The 14,231-nt window shown below is 42.7% G+C and overlaps 1 long non-coding RNA gene across 1 annotated transcript; it reads left to right on the top strand.

The window, feature by feature from the left end:
* The first annotated feature begins 6,206 nt into the window (after positions 1-6,206).
* Positions 6,207-13,813, top strand: LOC126943725 (uncharacterized). Its single transcript, XR_007721831.1, has 3 exons — positions 6,207-6,281; positions 10,609-10,758; positions 13,696-13,813. It is a non-coding gene; the product is annotated as an uncharacterized LOC126943725 (long non-coding RNA).
* Positions 13,814-14,231: the final 418 nt, after the last annotated feature.

The raw sequence follows: 14,231 nt of genomic DNA, 5'->3' as shown, positions 1-14,231 counted from the left end.
GGTGTGAGAGCTCTGTCACCCGCAAGGGCACAATAGTATTCTATCAGGTATCAGGCGAGTTGGGCTAAGGCTATATAGAGAGACGGAGAGTTTTTTTAATGTATCACATGATGAACTTGCAGGACACTACGCTAAGTGAAATAAACCAGGCACAGAAAAACAAATACTGTATGGTCAGTCTTACATGTGCAATCTTTACAAGGTCAAATACATAGAAACAGAGTAGAATGGTAGTGACCAGAAGGAGGAAATGGGAGGGATGAATAAGACTAGAGATGCAATGTGCAGCATGAGAACCATAGTTCATAGGATTGTATATTACAAATTTGCTAAGAGAGATTTTAGGTGTTCTTACTATGCTAAAAAACAAACAAACAAACAAACAAAAAACTGTGAGGCTATGAATATGTTAATTTGCCTGACTGTAGTAATCATTTCACTATGTATATGTGTACCGATACATCACATTGTGCACCTTAAATATAATAAAAAGAGAAAAAAATAAAACACACATTTGCACTAATACATGTGTAGACAAATCCGGAAGATCTATCTTTGAAACTCGACACAGGAAATAGGAAAACAGAGAGGACTTATATTTTCTAGACCTTATTTGTTTCTGTATTGATTGACTTTTTTCCAACAAGCATACATAACTTTGTGATTAAAAAAAGAGAAAAGGAGGCCGGGCGCGGTGGCTCATGCCTGTAAGCCTAGCACTTTGGGAAGCGGAGGCGGGTGGATCACCTGAGGTCAGGAGTTGGAGATCAGCCTGGCCAAGATGGTGAAACCCCATCTCTACTAAAAATACAAAAATTAGCTGGGCTCGGTGGCGGGCACCTGTAATCCCAGCTACTCAGGAGGCTGAGGCAGGAGAATCGCTTGAACCTGGGAGGCGGAGCTTGCAGTGAGCCGAGATCATGCCCCTGCACTCCAGCCTGCGTGACAGAGCGAGACTCCGTCTCAAAAAAAAAAAATTAAATAAATAAATAAACCAAGAGAAAAGGGGTGTTTCCTAGAGCAGATATCAAGTTGGTATGATTTTGGTGGCTTTGAAATAAGATGCTACTGACAGTGGGTCTCTCCGGCCTCTTCAACCCCTCTCATCACACCAGTTCTCCATGTAGCAGTGCTCCCTTTTTAAAATGTCCTCCTTCCCCAATAGGTGCCAATTCTTCCTAAAGTCAGGGCATAAATTGCCTAAGGCTAGGCATGTGCTCTGCCCTGTGAGGCAGCATAGTATTTTAACAGGAGTACAGCAGATCCCATAGGTGATCAGACCAGCATCCATTAGGGACAGAACCTACTAGGATCTAGCAGAGGAAAACACACCTCATGGTCCCGATGTGGCCCAGAGAAAGTGTATGCCTCTCAGAGAAAGAAACCTCGCTTCGAAAACAACAAGGAATTGGCACCCAGGTGCCAGGTGAGCAGGCCAGGACATACTCACAAAACGCTGCATGGCTCAGACCCAAGGAAGAAACAGAAGTTTGGGGGATGACTGAGAATCTGAGGAGGCCTGACACTAGGGTGAGGATGTGGTGCCAGATGCAGTGGAGAAGGAGGCTAGTACCCAAGCTGCTATGGCTTGAATAATGGTGTCCCTCCAAAATTCATGTTAGAAATTAATCCCCAGCTGGGCGCCTGTAATCACATGACTTTGGGAGGCCGAGGCAGGAGGATCTCTTGAGCCCAGGAGTTCAAGACCAGCCTGGGCAATGTGGTGAAACCCTGTCTCTACAAAAAATACAACAATTAGCCAGGTGTGGTGGTGGGCACCTGTGGCCCCCAGTTACTTCAGAGGCTGGGGTGGGAGGATCTTCTGAACCCGGGAAGTCAAGATTTGCAGTGAACCAAGATTGTGTCACTGCACTCTAGGCTGGGTAATAGAGCCAAATCCTGTCTCCAAATAAATAAATAAATATACATACATAAATAAAAATTTAAAAATAACTTAATCCCCCAAAACAACAGTATTAAGGGGTATGGTGTTTGTGGGGTAATTGAGTCATGAGGGCTTTGCCCTCATGAATGGGATTCACACCCTTGTAAAAGGGCTCCAGGTTCAAGGTGGTGCCTTCTCTTGCCTATCTGCCATGGGCCATGTGAGGACATGGCACTAAGGCACCATCCTGGAAGCAGAGAGCACTTCTCACCGGGCACCAAGGCCAGTGCCTTGATCCTGGACCTCATGGCCTCCAGAGCTCTAAGAAATAAATTTCTGTTCTTTAGAAATCACCCAGTCTCAGCCTGTTTTGTAGTACAAATAGACTAAGACACAAGCCCAAGTGGGGTGACCTCAGGGGGGCTCAGCAAAGGCAGAGACCAGCCCAGAAGCCAGACACCCTCCCCTAGCAGAGAGAACAGAAGAGATCGGAGGTGGGGAGTGCCAAAGGATCTGAGGTTACCAAGAAAGAGACTGCATTTCAAATTGAAAGTGACTGGCTGATATTAAAAATGGCAATTTCACTTTCTCTCACCAGCAAAAATGTGATTAGCAGGAAGGGAAAAGTTATGAACAAAGACAAATTGGGTTTCAGAAAGTACAGTCATAATGTTACCGAGACTTTGTGAGTTCTTGTGAGGAGAAGCGACCTTCTGTTGCCACTACTGCTCTTCCCTCTTTCCAGGGATGACTGCTCCTCTGGGGCCTGGAGGGCTGGTGCTGAGTCAGCTTCCCCAGCTGAGATGGGTTTTCCTAATGTGTCTATGACCCAAGAGTTCCAGTGGCCCCCAATTCTTGGACCTCTACACCTTCTGAGACAGACTATAAAGTGGATGGCCATCAAGAAAAAAGCTGTCAGTTCTTACTTTATGAGAGCCAAGTCCTTAATATAAGCATGCTATGTCATATGCTTGGAATTGGCTTCTTAATCCCATTTATCTTCTCCTTTTCCTGTGTTCATAATCTGATCTCTAGAACTCACCAAGAGTGTTAGAGTCAGAGCCCCTTGTCATGGTTCTTTGCCTCATCTACCTTTAAGGAATGCCCCCCAATGCTCTCCAATACTTCTGAAAGACACATTCCAAGTTAAAGCAAATTGAGAAGACTTTATTGCAAACTCACAAAGAGAAGAAAAATAGGTAAGAATTCTTCATTACAAAAGTAATAGTATGATTTTGTTTTTTGTTTGTTTGTTTGTTTACTTGACACGGAATCCACTCTATTGCCCATGCTGGAGTGCAGTGGCGTTATCTTGGCTCACTGTAATCTCCGCCTCCCGGGTTCAAGCAATTCTCTTGCCTCAGCCTCCCAAGTAGCTGGGACTACAGGCGCCCACCACCACACCCAGCTAATTTTTGTATTTTTAGTAGAGATGGGGTTTCACCATATTGGTCAGGCTGGTCTCGAACTCCTGACTTCAGGTGATCCACCCACCTTGGCCTCACAAAGTGCTGGGATTACAGGCATGAGCTACCACGTCCAGCCAATAGTATGATTTTTGTGAGCCGTACATGGCTTGACTAAAAACCAGTGACTGAGTCACTTTCATTTTATTGCTGAAATATAAACAGTTTCACATATGAGGGAATAAATTCAATCCCACCTATATTTTTTTTTCTTTTTCACAATTTTGGAAAGCCTGTCTCCTTTTGAATACATTTTTAGTTGATTCATCTTTATTGTGAGGTGTAGACACAAAATCTCAGTCTCACAGTATACTTACATCTCTAAGTTTGTTGCCGAGATGTAAAATCAGGGCTTTTACATAAAGTAGTCAGATTTTAGGTTTCTGTTTAAAACTTAGAATTCTAGAACTAAGTCAACCACCATCCCTTCAACAAACGTGGCACCAGGAGCTTCTACAGGCTGCCCCACTGAGCACAGACTCAAGTTTTCCACAGTCCCCACCACTCCCTACTACCTACTACTTTCCTGCCACAGCTCTCATTTATATTGCCCACCGGAAACTCTAGGAATTGGAATTCACAGCTCCTGACTTTCAGCCTTATCTTTAAACAAATAATCAAAAAATAAACAATTCAAGTTCCTTCATCAGAGATAAGGGACATTTGAGAGCAGTCAGTTATCTGCAGGGAAAAAAAAACGGTTATTTTAGTGCCCCTTGTCCATAACAGTTGGCTATGCCCAAGAGCCAAAAGGTAGAGACAACCCAAACTTCCCTCAGCAGATGAACGGAAAAACAAAAAGCACTATAAATACACCACGGAATATTCTAGTTTAAAGGGAACGGAAATTCTGACACACACTGCAACATGGACAAACTTTGAAGACACTTGCTAGGTGCAATAGGACAGTCACCAAAGGACAAAAGGACAAACACTGTACGATTCTATTTATATGAGGTTTCTACAGTAACCAAATTCACAGAAACAAAAAATAGAACCAGGGACAAAAAAAAAAAAAAAAAAAAAAAAAAACGGAGGGTGGGGGACGGGATGGGGGAGAAAGGAAAGGGGAATTAGTGTTTCATGAGTACAGAGTTTCACTTTTGCAAGATGAAAGGATTCTGGAGATTGGTTGTGCAAGAATATGAGTATTAAAAGTAAGAAACTGTATTTCACTTTATCAGATATACCAATATAAATAATAAATGGACTGAATTCTTGAAATATATGTATAAGCATAGAGAAAAGACTGGAAAACACATACCATTTTTGCCTCCAAGGTCACCCCTAAAAGAGATGACTGAGTCGGGAGAAGTTTCTGCTCCACACAATTCTGCATCATCTATTTGTTGCAAATAACATCAGCAATTTGTTAAAAAGTTACAGAAAAAGCTAAAAAGAGTTCCTGATAAAGAGAGCTGGGGGATAGCTCTAGCCCCCGTGTCATTTCTAAAATCAACTAAAAACAAGAAAGAGAAACAAAAAAGGAATCTCCACTTCTATGACGCCACCACTCAGCAGAGGACTGACCCCCAGGTGCTTGGCACCTGGGACCGGGAAGAGGAGGGACAGGATGAGGGAGACCCTCTGTAGAACTTGGGGGAGGCAAAGAGCATCAAGGTTTTTCTAGGGCTGAAGCACAAACTAGTGGAATCGTCAACCCTGAGCCCCGCTCTCTTTGGAGCCACAAGGTCAAGTCCATGGGCAAAGGTCAAATCCATGGGCAAACCTCGAAACCTCTTTGGACACTGTGAATGACAGCAGGAAGTGGGGAGGAAACACGGACGAGTATCTGCCAGAGCAAGTGGTTGTATGTTCCCAGTGTGGGAGAAACTGCAGGTCGAGACCAGCCTCAGCCATGCTGACACCAATCGCTGAGAAGTGCAAGTTAAATCACCCCAAATCTGTGACATGTAGGTTTTGGTGTGAGTCAAAGAGACTTCCCGTTAGTCTGGAGAGGACCACACCCCACAAAGAGGAGCACAGGGCACAGGATGAACGCAGGAAGGCAGGACTCACGCTGCCTGGCCTGCCAGCACGTCCCCCGGCCTAGGCCTCGCACTGCCCGAAACTCGCTGTCAGTCTGATGACCGATGACGCGGATATATCCTTTCTCAGAACAAGGACTTCAAGTGAGTGAAATAAAACACAGAGATGACAAAGGGAATGGTCAAACATTTTTAAAGTTTGTAATATTTATGCAGCAATTAATCATATCTAGCAGCGCGCCTAATAACTGGCATAATTTGAAAGTTGTGGTGACAGCAACTGACATTTCAGCAAATCTGTAACAATATGAAAGTATCTAATTACTAATGTGAAAAATGTATAGGACCTACCGATAATAATGGGCTGTGTCACTCACATTCATTAGAGAAAATAAAGAAGAGAAAATTCTTCCCATCCAAACTCACAGATCTCCCCTGAACGATATCCACAGACTCCTTGGGGATATTTGCTAGCCTTCTCCCAACTACTCTCCAAAAAAGCGCTACTCCAGGAAAAATTCCATTATTTCAAGAACAGTGACCAATTTTTTTAAAAGAACCATCATGAAAACTATAAAAGATAATGTCAGAGGAGAAAACAAAAAGAGGAAAGGCATATGGCAGACAGAAAGATAATGGAGAACACTGAGCGATGATGGTATACCACAAAGCAGGCACAATAATGGCTCCCAGAGATGCCCATAGCTTAAATCCTATAAACCATAACTACATCATATGACACAGCGCTCTCATGGCGTGCCGCGGCGCTCTCATGACGTACCGCGGCGCTCCCATGACGTGACGGCGGCGCTCGCAGACGTGCGGCGGCGCGCTAATGACGTGCTGCGGCGCTCTCGTGACGCAGCGCGGTGCTCTGGTTTGAATACGCCCCAACAAAGTCATGTGCTGGAAGCCTCGTCACCAAGGCAATGGTGTTGGAAGGTAAGGGCCTCATAAGAGGTGATTAGTTCACGAGGACACTGTGCTTCTTAATGAGTTAATGTCATTATTCCAGGGAATGGGTTCGTTATTACAAGAATAGTTTTGTTATAAAAGCAGTGGCTCATGCTGCTAATCCCACCACTTTGGAAGGCTGAGGCAGGAGGATCACTTGAGGCCAGGAGTTCAAGACCAGCCTGGGCAATGCAGCGAGACTCCCTCTCTACAAAAGATTTAAAAATTAGCTGGATCACTTAAGGCCAGGAGTTCGAGACCAGCCTGGTGCACACCTATCATCCCAGCTATGTGGGAGACTGAAGTGGGAGGATCACTTGAGCCTGGGAATTCCAGGCTACAGTGATCTGTGATTGTGCCACAGCACTCCAGCCTGGATGACAGAGAGAGACCCTGTCTCTTAAAATAACAACCAAAACAAAAACAAGCAAGTTCAGCCTCTCTTGCTCTTACTCTTGCCCTCTGTGCCCCTTCTGCCTTCTGTCATGGGATGACACAGCATGAAGCCACTCACCAGATGCCAGCACTGTGCTCACTGTGCACTCAGTCTCCCGGGCCTCCAGAACGATGAGCCAAATACATTTCTGTTCATTATAAATAACCCTGGCTGTGCCATTGTGTGATAGCCACATAAAACAGATGAAGACACATAGCTAAGGAGAATTAAGGCAGCAGATGGAATTAAGTTTGTTAATCAGTTGACTTGAAGGTAGCGAGAGTATTTCAGACCATCCAGGTAAGCCTAATCTATGGACCCGAACATAAGGGTCTTTACAAGGGAAAGAGGAGGGTAAAAGGAGGGTCAGAGGGATGTGACGTGTGAAGGACTCAGATGAAAAGGGCCACGAGCTAAGGAATAATGGAAGCCTCTGGAAGCTGGAAAAGCAGGAGAACAGCATCTCCCCTGAAACACAGAGAGGAACGCAGCCCTGCCAGTGCCATGATTTTAGCCCAGTGAGGCCCATATTTTACTTCAGACCTGCAGAACTGTAAGATCATAATTTTTGTGGTTTTTCAGACAATAAATTTGTAGAAATTTCTTATGGCAGACATAGAAAACTAATACAATTGGGGAAAATTAGTTCTCTGTGAGATGGAAGAATTTACAGAATGCCTTGTCCATCACATGTAAGGGTCTGAAAAAGAAACATAAGAGTTGGACAACAAGGGCAACATGATGCAAAGGAGATGAACTGATGGACTGACAAACTCAGATAAAAAGAAAGGGAGAGAGTCTCCAGAAATGAAGATAACAATAAAAGCAGCACAAAAGAAAAACAGACTCCGCTCCATTGTCATTCAGTGTGGTGGAGAACATGATTGAGAAACGGAGCAAATGAGACAGCAAAGGAAAAAATGTTTAAGAGCATTTTAAAGCCAAATGAAAGATGTCTAAGTCAAAGACAAGAATAGGCCGGGCGCAGTGGCTGACGCCTGTAATCCTAACACTTTAGGAGGCCAGTGCGGGCAGATCACTTCAGGCCAGGAGTTCAAGACCAGCCTGGCCAACATGGCAAAACCCCATCTCTACTGAAAATATAAAAATTAGCCAGGCATGGTGGAATGTGCCTGTGGTCCCAGCTACTTAGGAGGCTTGAGGCAGGAGAAGCGCCTAAACACAGGAGGCGGAGGTTGCAGTGAGCCAAGATCATGCCATTGCACTCCAGCCTGGGTGACAGAACAAGACTCAGTCTCAAAAATCAAACAAACAAAAAAGACAAGAATAAACGCAAGAGAATAAATGTCAAGGACTTGAAAAAAACTCTCCACCAGACACAGTGGCTCACACCTGTAATCCCAACATTTCGAGAAGCCAAGGCAGATGGATCACTTGAGCCCAGGAGTTCAAGACTAGCCTGGGCAACATAGTGAGACCAGATCTCTACAAAAAATTACAACATTTAGCCAAGTGTGGTGGCACATACCTATAGTCCCAGCTACTCGGGAGCTTGAGGCAGGAGGATCCTTTGAGTCCAGGAGATCAAGGCTGCAGTGAGCAACCTCACTGCACCCTGGGCAACAAGAGTGAGACCCTGTCTCAAAAAACAAGCAAACAAAGCAGAAGACAAAAATCCTTCCTTAAAGTATGCTTCAATCTACCAAATCAAATGGCACAATGGCATAAAAAAGAATGAAATCATGTCTTTTGCAGCAACATGGATGGAACTGATGGGCATTATCCTGACTGAAATAACTTAGAAAGTCAAATACTGTGTGTTCCCACATATAAGTGGAAGCTAAACCATGTGTACACAAGGACACACAGAGTGGAGGAATAGATATTGAGACACAAAAGGTGGAAGGGTGGGGAGGTGGAGGTTGAAGAATTACCTGTTGAGTACGAGGTTCACTATTGGGTGACAGGTGCACTAAGAGTCCTGACTTCCCAACAACATGACACATGCTTTTCAGAAACCTGCACTTGTACCCACTAAATACATATTTTTAAGAATTTAAATAAAATTAAAAATAAATTAAAAGTCACAATGTGTTTCAAGAAGTGATTCAGGATGTGCAGCACTTGGGAATATATTTCAAAGACTGAGAAATTATTCTGTGGACAAAAATCGGCAAATCAAGGCTTCTATAAATGAGAACAATGAAGCCACCCACGGATTTCTACTTAACGTCATTGGATTGAAATATTTTTTTTTTTTGTTTTTTGAGACAGTCTCACTCTGTTGCCCAGGCTGCAGTACAATGGCATGATCTCAGTTCACTGCAACCTCCACCTCCCCAGTTCAAGTAATTCTCCTGCCGCAGCCTCCCAAGTAGCTGGGACTACGGGTGTGCACCACCATGCCTGGCTATTTTCTGTATTTTTAGTAGAGATGGGGTTTCCCCATGGTGGCCAGACTAGTTTTGAACTCCTGGGCTCAAGTGATCCACCTGCCTTGGTCTCCCAAATTGCTGGGATTACAGGTGTGAGCCACTGCACCAGGCCTGCTTGAAATCTTAAAGCAAAGTTTGACTTAAATATGCAGTCAACATTCATTCAAGCCAAAGGTTGTGATAAAGCTATTTTTAAAACAGATAAGAACTTTTAAAATACCATTCTCATGACTACTTTTTGGAAAAGAAAAAAAAAAAAAACCCTGTTAGAGTATAACCTTAAGCCAACTATGTAATCAAAGGAGAAGATATTGAAAAATGATGTTGGTGGGCCCTGATTTTTTTTTTCACATTTTACAATTAACTTTTATCAAACTATTGGATGCACATGACTTTTAAAAACTGCTAAGCAGTCAGCCTTTCTGTGGGCAATGTGCTAGTTAAACTCCATTTTCCACTATCCCTACTTGGGGTGCTTCTGTATCTAATTAAACTGCTCATATCCAAGCCGCCTTTGCAGACAGGAGTGACCATCTGTCACAAAACTGGCCAGAGAGACACTGGCAGAAGCCATTGAGTCACTTTTTTAAGGAACCTCTGATAGAGTTCCATTTCCAGAATGGCAGTGTGAGGAGCTCAGTGTACCCATTCCAAGAAAAAAAAAATTCCTAACTCATGCTAATTGTAAAAATATCAACCATTTAATTTACCTGAAAATTGTCGAAAAGGCAGGGAACAAATGAAGAAATCATTATTCCATAAAATCTACAAAATTCCTCTGTAAGAACTGAGAGTCTTACCCTTGAACCTGACCCTGCCCACTCTTCTCAGCATGACAGAGGCTCCACTCTGGGTGAGTGGGGCCAAGAAGTTGGGGCCCCTCTACCTTCACCTCTCAATCTCATCAGAAGCTGCCAGTATTCCTCATCCCCTCCAACTCTGAGTTACAGAGGGTAAATTCCCAGCTTTGCCCTAAGCATGGCAAGCTGAGAATATTTGCACCCCAAGGACCTTTTGCCCCAGCCCCTGGGTGGAGCTTCCATGCCAGGAACTTCCACATGGATGCTAATATCAGCATTATTCATAAAAGCAGAAAAGTGGGAACAATCCAAACATCCAAAGGGATAAATAAAATGTGGCATATTCATTGTGTGGCTATCCATACAGTGGCATATTACTTGGCAATGAAAAGTAAACAATTACTGATATATTCAATTACATGGTTGAACTTTAAACATATATGACATGAAAGAGGGTACTTGCAAAAGACCACATACTGTATGGTCCCATTTATATTAAATGTCCATGAAAGACAAATCTATAGAGACAGAAAGGATGTTAATGCTTGCCTAGGGCTGGGGATTTGGGAGGAAATGAAGAGTGACTCATATCAATAAAACTATTAATTTTAAAAGGTCCTATAAAAGAGGAAGACTTCCTTGGAATGTACCTTTTAGACTTTGTCTTTCCTCATCTACTGCAGAACATGGGGATACAAAAGCCATATTGAACCTGTGAGGACAAAAGCCACACACTATCAATGACTGCGCGATAACAGTAAGAGTCTGGAACTGCGGTGACCTCGTGAACTGATGCTCTTTCTCTTGACAGACAGCACACAACAATAGCCTTGGTAAGTCACTGTAATGTGTGCTTTCTTGTCATATGCAGCCAAGTGAAAATCCTAAATGAACACCTGCCCTCTCCATCCCATCCCACGTTCAGAAGCAGTGCTTTTAGCACTTTTGGCAGTGGTGGGAGGGGTTACCGCTTATCTCTTTACACTTAAATTGGCTTATACTGCTATTTCTTGATTTTTCCATTTTAGACATTGTTTACTGACTGATAAGACCATTGCAGATGCAGTTATTTTACACCTACCCTTCAACTCCCTTCCACCCATTTCCCCAACATAATTACTATTTTACATTAAACCATTCAATGTTTACAAATTTATCATTGTTAATGTTCTTCACTGCAAAGCCAAGTATTGAACAAAGATTTTTTTCTTCCACTGTCTTGTTTTTTCATGAGTTAATAAATCCTTTTTTTTTCATAATTGTCTGCATCTTCTTGTTATGTCTGGATACACCATGACAGTCTATCAAGCCATCAATTCTAGGAGGGTCTCCTTTTACTCCCTCCAGACCACCCTCGGGGCACTCAATCTCTCGACACATTCTGTACTGGTTCCTCTAGAGGTCACTCTTCTGAAGCTTCTCCTTGCCCCTCGCCTTAGTTGGAGCCAAGATTTCCTGGACTCTGCTGTACCTTTCTCTTTCTTCAGTTGCTCTCTTGTCTTGCCGAAGCACATCTTCCACGAGCTTCCTGAGAAAGCCATCATCAAGCAAATGTTCTGAGCGTTTCGGGCTGGAGAGTGTTGATGCTTCGTTCTCATACTTGAAAACAGTTTATCTAGGTTGAAAAATTTAGGTTGACAATACTTTTTTTTCTTTTTTCTTTTTTTTTTTTTTTTTTTTTTTTTTTTTTTTTGTAGAGATGAGGTATCCCTATATTGCCCAGGCTGGTCTCAAATGCCTGGGCTCAAGAGACCCTCCTGCCTCAGCCTCCCAAAGTGCCAGGATTACAGGCATGAGCCACCACGCCTGACAACAATACTTTTTCCTTAAAATTTTGAAAGCGTTGCTCCTTTCTCTTCTGGCATCTAATGTCACTTTTGAGAAACACAATGCCATTCCGATTCTTGTTGCTTTTTTTGGTGATTTTTTTTCTTTGTTAGTTTTCTTCTCTTCTTTGGATGCTTACACGGTCATTCCTTCCTTGGTTCTAGAATTTCAGAGCCATGTGTGTCTTTTATGTACTGACACTTAAAGAGGCATTTCAACCTGAGATCAAATGTCACCAGTTCTAAGAAAGTCTTTTGCATGATTTCTTTGTTAATTTCCTCTCCTCTGTTTTCTCCTCCCTGTCTTTCTTTAAATCTTAATAATTGACTTTTAAAAATCTCCCTGCCTTGGCCGGGCGTGGTGGCTCACACCTGTAATCCCAGCACTTTGGGAGACCGAGGCAGGCAGATCATGAAGTCAGGAGATTGAGACCATCGTGCCCAACACCCCGTCTCTACTAAAAATACAAAAACTTAGCCGGGTGCGGTGGCAGGCACCTGTAGTCCTCAGGAGGCTGAGGCAGGAGAATGGCGTGAACCCGGGAGGTGGAGGTTGCAGTGAGCTGAGATCGCACCACTGCACTCCAGCCTGGGCGACAGAGCGAGACTCTGTCTCAAAAAATGAAATGAAATAAATGAAAAAATGAAATGAAATATGAAATGAAATGAAATAAATGAAATGAAATGAAATAAATGAAATGAATCTCCCTGCCTTGATCTACCCAGGCTGTTTTGTCTGTTCATCATTTGGATCTATCTTTGGATAAATCCACTATTACTTGAATCTATCTTCTGATATATTCTATTTACTTTAATTTCCAGCTCTACTATTTTCTTATTAATTTTGGTTCACAATTTCAACTTCCAAGAGTTCTAGCTTTCAGACCACTCTTACTTGATAGAATCCTGCTGTTGCTTATCTATCTCTTTAAGTTTACTGTTAGCTTTTTTCTTTTGGTTTCATTTGTCCATTGCATTATGTTTTCTCACCTTTATTTTCTTGTCTCTTGCACATTTTCCTTAAATATCTCTAGATCCTTACCTATTAATTTAACAGTGAGGCACTAAAATAACAATGCTCTGAGAATAGATGAAGCTTACAACCTGAAGTGGGGAGCTTCTCTTCCAGAGCTGGGTATGAAACTACCCATTTTATTGGGGATGCTCCAAATGTCAGGATAAGGAGATATTTTCTCTGGATATACCCAGTTTCTCTGGAGAGGAGTCTACTAACCTTCTTTAGCAATTGGCCTCTGGCTGCTGATGTCCTGTGGTCAGGCAGGTCGACTTTTTTTTTGTTTTGTTTTGAGTCTCGCTGTTACCCAGGTTGGAGTGCAGTGGTGTAATCACAGCTCACTGGAGCCTTGACCTCCCAGACTTAGGTGATCCTCCCACCTCAGCCTCCAGAGTAGCTGGGACTACAAGTGTGCGCCACCACACCTGGCTAATTTTTTGTGTGTTTTGTTTTTTCGTTGTTGTTTGTTTCTTTGTTTTGTAGAGACGGGGTTTTGCCATGTTGCCCAATATGGCCTTGAACTCCTGGACTCAAGAGATTCACCCATTTTTGCCTCCCAAAGTGCTGGGCTTACAGATGTGAGCCACCAGGCAAAGCCAGGCAGGTTGACTTCTAATCCCTTTTGTACCTACGCTGGCTTCTTAATTTCATCTCTCTCTGCACACACTATAGGTAGTATCTTAAACTCATCTCCCTCTGCACACACTATGGGTAGTATCTTAATCTCATCTCCCTCTGCACACACTATAGGCAGAATCTTAATCTCATCTCCCTCTGCACACACTATAGGCAGAATCTTAATCTCATCTCCCTCTGAACACACTATAGGTAGAGTAATTTCTTCTGCTCCATAAAATTTGTTATCATAGAGAGTGAACATTTTAGTACATACAGTGCACCCTTGAACAACATGGATTTGAATTGTGCAGGTGCACTTATATGTGGATTTTCTTCTGCTTCTGCCATTCCTGAGACAGCAAGACCAACCTCTCCTCCTCTTCCTCAGCTTACTCAATGTGAAGATGATGAGAATAAAGACCTTTATGATTCAACTTACTTCCAATGTATTTTATCTTCCTTAGGGTTTTCTTAATAACATGTTCTAGTCTCTAACTTACTTTATTGTAAGAATATAGTATATAATATGTATGACATTCAAAATATGTGTTAATCAGCTGCTTGTGTTATTGGTAAGTCTTCCTGTCAACTGTAGGCTATTAGTAAAGTTTTGGGGGAGTCAGAATTTATATGTAGATTTTCACCTCTGTGTGTGTGTTTAGGGGTGTCAATGCCCTTAACCTCTACACTGTTAAGAATAAACTGTATACCGATAGTAGAAGTAAGCAATGGAGGATTATATTCATAATATCAGATTGGTAAATGCCTATTAAGATATGAAATGCAGAATCCATAAGATACTGGTACCTATGTAAAATTAGGCATTTTTTAAGGCAATAAAAAGTCC

This window comes from Macaca thibetana, chromosome 1, assembly GCF_024542745.1.
Source record: "Macaca thibetana thibetana isolate TM-01 chromosome 1, ASM2454274v1, whole genome shotgun sequence".
NCBI classification, from domain to species: domain Eukaryota; kingdom Metazoa; phylum Chordata; class Mammalia; order Primates; family Cercopithecidae; genus Macaca; species Macaca thibetana.
Note: the sequence above shows the minus strand (reverse complement) of the source record. Positions and strands in the feature narration are given on the sequence as shown.